The sequence below is a fragment of the Cajanus cajan genome, chromosome 11 (genome assembly GCF_000230855.2).
Source record: "Cajanus cajan strain Asha chromosome 11, NIPB_CcT2T_4, whole genome shotgun sequence".
Taxonomy (NCBI): domain Eukaryota; kingdom Viridiplantae; phylum Streptophyta; class Magnoliopsida; order Fabales; family Fabaceae; genus Cajanus; species Cajanus cajan.
The window spans coordinates 4,648,072-4,654,326 of NC_138527.1; the positions used below are offsets into that span (position 1 = coordinate 4,648,072).

The following is a 6,255-nucleotide window of genomic DNA, read 5'->3' on the forward strand; positions in this document are numbered from 1 at the left end:
TAGTGTAACCACACTGAATATGGATCATGTATGTATATTCAATTCTGAACTCGTAGTTTAGAACAAGTTTCATTCTGATAGTTTTGAAAAGAGGAATAGTTGATGATGGATCATGAACTAGTAGTTTAGAATACGTGTCATTCTGATAGTTTTTCAAAAGAGGCATAGTTGAAAATGGGTCATGTATGTAAATTCCATTCTCAACTGGTAGTTTAGAATAAGTGTCATTTTGATAGTTTTAAAAAGAGGCATAGTTGAAACCAATGAAGTCTAGCACAATTGATTGATAGCATAATTGAAGGTGAAACTTAACAAATTTATATGTGATCCTTGCATCTTGTTTTGAGTTTTGACAATTAAAGGTTTTCATTTCTAGCATTTGTTGTTACTGTGGGTTGCTACCTTTAATTGTAATTTTATTGCTTTTCTAATATTGATTCATTTTGGTTGTGATTATATAGGGATACACTGGTGATCAGGAGAATTTGGAGAATTTGATCCGCTCCAATTACAGGTCACTTGGAACATGCTCGGGTGCACCCTAAGTTTCTACATTATAATGCAACATCCCATAAATGGGCTTTTGGAGGTTGGGTTCTCTGGCTCTCTTGTATTTGCTTTTGAAATCCTTTTGAATCAGATTGTGTGCATAGATTTGTTTTTTTTAGTTAGTTATTTGAATGGTTATTTTTTCTCTTATTGGTTTTATTTGTCACACAGATTCTCAGTAAATGTAATAAAACAAATTACTTCATTAAAAGTTGTTCCAAACGTGAAATTTGATTGGTAAAATCTGTTTAACTTGTATAAGTACACTCCAAATACAATGCAGAGGTGCAGGTGTGCTTTCTATTTTTCTTCCTATGCTTTATTATTGTAAATTTGAGGAATGCAATTGTTGTATTGAAATAATATTTTTTTATTTATTTCATTGGTACCATTTGTTTATCTTGTCTGGGGTATTTGCAAATATTTATGCTACTGCATGTTGTTTGGGAATGGCCAGATTTGTGGTTACATTTTAGTTGGGAATGATAATTATTTTGTCTAGAGCAAAATATATATTCATCACAGGTAATCAAAAATAATCTAAAAATAAGCATAATTTTTTTTTATTTTTAAATACAATTTACATCGGTTCTCTAGACAACCGATGTAGATTTAAGCATAAATCTACATCGGTTCTTCAGACAACCGATGTAGATTTATGCTTAAATCTACATCGGTTTTTCAGAACCGATGTAAAAATGCATACATTTTCTACGTCGCTCTATTCTACATCGGTTCTAAAACCGATGTAAATGCCTTTAGAGAACCGATGTAAAATATGCATCTTGTAGTAGTGATTTTTCAAAAAAAGTGTTGCAAAATAACCTATGTGAAATTTTTTTACTCGATATGGGACTTTGATTTTGAAAATAATTAGAAAAAATAATATTAAAATAAAAATGTTACTCTATCTATAATGACATTTTTTAAAAAAGTATTACAAAATAACCTATTTGTTTAATATTTAGTAACATTTTAACAAATGTAAACAAGAAAATGTTGTTAAAGAATTAAAATCTAGTAGTGTCCACCTAGACAACTATGAGCTTACTCTCACCCCCAAATAAGGAAAGATATGACTTTTGTAGGCTTACTACTAGAAAATGACTTATCTACGTCGCTAATTCTACATCGGTTTTAATAAAACTGATGTAGAAACAAAATGCGGTGGCATTTTTGTAATTATTTGAAGAATGTAAAGCAAATCTACATCGGTTTAATGAAAGACCGATGTAGTAGTAAAAGTGCGGTGGCAATTCCGTAAATAAGAGGAAAAACATAAAGATATCTAAATCGGTTCACTTTATGACCGATGTAGAATTGGATAACTTTCCCTACCCGCGTGCGCCATCTCCAAACAAAGCCGCCATGCCATCTCCAAAGAAAGCCTCCCTCCTTCCTCTCCGAAGAAAGTCCAATGGATTCGCCTCTAGCCTCTGGCACGTCGAAACCGCATGAGTTCACCGGGGTGGAGCACAGTCCGCCAAAATCGGCATAGGTTAGGTGCGATTGATGGAACATGGTAAGCCTATCTTTCTCCGTATGGAAGTGCTGCGGGCACATAGAGATGTGGGTAGAGGAAGTCTCAAAAAAGAAGGCCGAGCTGTAGGTTGATTCCCGTCGTTCTCCAAAGAAAGCCCTAACTCCTTAATAGTAAGCACCCAGACTCTTCTCAGACCGTGAAAAACATCATCATCGAAAACCCTAACTCCTGCGGGTATGTTATTCTTTTCCGCTTTCAAACTTTTGATTCTACGAGAGCTTCCGGTATTAGTGAAAGTTGAAGAGTTCGCACGAAAACCCTTTATTTATGGCTCCTCTCTGCATTCAATTGGTGCCACCCGATTGTTTATTTTGTAGCTTTGATATATCTTTACCTGGTGAGGATCATGGTCGGCGATTTTGGCAACTTTTCTTTGGATATTCATTATTTGCTTTCTTTGCCTTTTATATTTGTTTTTGCATTCTTGATGATGTGGAAAGAAAATAAACAATAAGGGGCTTGGTACTGGAATCGTGTTTTGGATTTTTTCTGCTTTGTAGTGTTTGTTTAAAGGCAAGAGAAAAGGATGGGGAATATTATTATGTTTCTGACTTTGATCTATTTTTTTTTGGGTAAGGTTCATGAGCGTTATGTTACGAGGCTGCGGAAGAAGTTGCAGTTTGAGGAGAGGAAGCAAGCCAACCAAAGAAGGGTAATTCTGCTGGTTTTAGTGTGGTTATTTGATTTTGTGAATCATGAAGTTTTAGGGGAAAATAGTAGCTTAATGAGTTTTTTAAGTATATAAACACTAAGCAGTGGTGAATGAAGAAAACAAACTAATGTTTGAATAAATTCTTCTTTGAAGTTTAGTTGTTCCCTTAACTTGAAACTGAAAGTGATCCTTAGAAAGGAAGTTAGAATCCACATTCATGAATGGATTATTACAATATTACTTATCAATAAGATTATATTGAGTGATAAGCTAATTAGTTTTCTTTTTGATGCCTTTGAAAAAAAATGCTTTCATTTTGATGATGAAAATAAAATTATATGACTTAATTAAATAAAGAAATGATTAAAACTGTAGTAATAAGAAAAAAAATATTCCCCAGTAGTTAATATATATATATATATATATATATATATATATATATATTTGTAAATTAATATCAGTTCATTTAGGTATATTTTATTTATCATTGAAAGTTTAAATTTGAGATGTCATAGGCTCTGTTTGGATACAATTTAAACAAATTTTTGAGAGCTCAATAAAGAGTATTTTTTAGTATAGAAGCTCTTAAAAGCTCATCTAGACTTGTATCTAAACATACTCATATTCTAATTGCAAAGGATTGTTCTATGATGATTTTCTGATATAACTGGCAGTGTCCTTTTTTCTTTTGTACTAGGTGCTTTCGGATTCTGAAACAGTCCGGTGGTTGAACCATGCAGTTGAAAACATATGGCCCATATGTATGGAAAAGATTGCCACTCAGAATATTTTACTCCCTATCATTCCGTGGTTCTTAGAGAAATACAAACCTTGGACTGCTGAATGACTCGTACTGTTCGGTTATTTGTCTTTGATTGTGGTTGATCATAATATGAATTTTGACCATTTTCTTGAAAATTATGTGATATGAATTTCATATTCTCTATTCAACTTTTATCAAGAAAGATGCATTTTTTGTGAATATAAAATTGATATCTTGACTTTTGATGTATCAGTTTGATATCTTTGTACTATATTTTGCAGAAAGAAGCTGCTGTTCAGAATCTATACTTGGGAAGAAATCCACCTTTGTTTACTGAAATGAGGGTTCTTCGCTAGAGTGATGATGATCACTTGGTATGTGATATTTAAAGCAGCATATCAAGAGAATGTCTCATTCTGCATCTGTGAATGACATTTTGTTCGGTCTAATTTAGATATTATGGTGTAATCTATGCAGGTTCTGGAGTTAGGAATGAATTTTCTCACGTCTGATATGAGTGCAATACTTGCTGTGAAACTAAGAAAAAGACTGGGCTTTGGAATGTGGACAAAACTTCACATTACGGGAATGCATATTGAAGGGAAGGTATGATGATGGGATTTTGATTTTACCGTGATTCGTTTGTTGAATATTATTTTTTTACATGTTTTTGGATACAAGCTTGGATTGAGGAATGTGCATGGGCCCAACATTTTTTAACTGAAATTCCCAATACTCTCACATGTAGTTTGATTCTTACAAACTATCCTTTGGAAGAAAGAGTTGATAGGGGTGTATTGTGTGGGGATGGCGGTGGTGTTGCACTTTGTTTGTTAGTAGTTATCCTTAAAATAATCTAGTAATTCTAATTAAAAAGAAGAATTAACAGGATGGCAGAGGAAGTTACATGTTAGTTTGCAAAAATGTTTGTTGTTTAATTCTGTTTTTAAATGTAACTACAAAATTCTCTTTTGTTTCCACTTTGTCGCTGTTTTTGAAGATTTATCCTGTTCAAATATTTGTAAGTAGGAAACAAAGTGAAAGCATTTTTTTTTACTTATTTGTGAATACAAAAGAATGAAAATTGAAAGTCTTTATTCAAATATTTCTAAGTGAAACTGGATTTTTTTTCTTGGTAGCATGTTGCATCATATCTTACATGAAGTAAACTGTGTGCCCTTGTGTCCCTCGCACAAGGTCCCAAAAGAATAAAAAGGCAAAACAAAAGTGGGAATATGGAATATCAGCCGCGACAAGCAAGCGTAAATAAAGGTACCTAAAGCATAGTCCACACTATGTGCTCTCCAATCTCAAAGTCTGAAAGTCTTAATTGGTGTCTTAAAGCAACTATCATATCCTATCCAAGGATTTCCACCTTGTGGGGATTGCTGCCTCTTGCTTCCATCAATTTTCATTTATTAACTATGCATAATCCTAATTTAGTCTTTAATTTTTTGTAACAAACTATTCACTTTATTAGTGTCAGAAGGTTATATATTTGAACCTTTTACACTGGATTCTATATATGAATCATTATAAGTGTGAGCAGGTTATGTTTGACTCATAAGAGAACACATTTTAGTTTTGAATTTTGTTTACTTCGTAGAAATAATTAGCAGTTTATATGTTCCCTATCTTTTGGAAGGAAGCTTCACCATTATGTCCTTTTCATTAAGTTTCTTTTGCTCTTGATTTTATAGTTTCTTTTAAATGATTGAAATCTTTAATGTGATAAATTAAAATTGATAATTTGTTTGTGTGATTTTTGTTATTGTAATTTGGTGGCCAAATTAATCTTGATTGACAATATTTGTCCATTATATATAGACAAAAAAAAGAATCCAAAAACAAACATATTTTGTTTTTTAAAAAAATGCAATCTACATCGGTTCTCAAGAGAACCGATGTAGATTTATGCTTAAATCTACATCGGTTCTCAGGAGAACCGATGTAGATTTAAGCTTAAATCTACATCGGTTTTTCAGAACCGATGTAAAAATGCATACATTTTCTACGTCACTCTATTCTACATCGGTTTTAGAACCGATGTAGATGACTTTAGAGAACCGATGTAGAATATATATCTTGTAGTTAATTAGAAGACTTCCAAACTCTATTATATTAAAAGGGAATTGTGTTTGAGTAAACATAGACCCGAATTGAGGGTCCATTGGATGAGCTGAAGACACAAAAAATAAAGGTCTTTTACTTGCATCTAGCTCCAAGATGTAAACAAGATCTCTGCCATCAACTTGCAACTATCAAAATGACTTCCCTTAAAGACACAAATATTTCTATGCTTCCAAATACACCAAGTTATATATGGAACACCAAACCACCTTCCACTTGGCAGATTCTTCTTTCGATTTAAGAACATTTAGCACTTGATCAAAGTGAATTATGGGATGTTTTGGCAAGATTGTTGAGGTGTTAACCCAATTGAACCATTGCTTCCATACTCCATCAATGAATTTGCATGTTAACATAATATGAGATATTGATTCTACTTTGGCATGGCATAAAGGACAAAGTAATTTTGCAAAATCCAATCTTGTGTCTCTTCTATCCAAGTTTTGATTTGTTGGTAAATCATTGTGGTATACCCTTCACATAAATAGAATTGCTTTAGGGGGAGCCTTGAGTCTCCAAATCTATTGGAAATAATCATTCACTTATGATCTATGTAGATCATTAATTATAAATTGTTTTGTATGTTGAGCTAATTAATAATTTTTCAGACTTTCTAGT

General features: G+C 32.6%; 1 long non-coding RNA gene across 1 annotated transcript; it reads left to right on the top strand.

Moving 5' to 3' along the window:
- Positions 1 to 2,318: 2,318 nt before the first annotated feature.
- Positions 2,319 to 3,939, top strand: LOC109818954 (uncharacterized). Its single transcript, XR_002241479.3, has 3 exons — positions 2,319 to 2,429; positions 2,670 to 2,744; positions 3,442 to 3,939. It is a non-coding gene; the product is annotated as an uncharacterized LOC109818954 (long non-coding RNA).
- Positions 3,940 to 6,255: the final 2,316 nt, after the last annotated feature.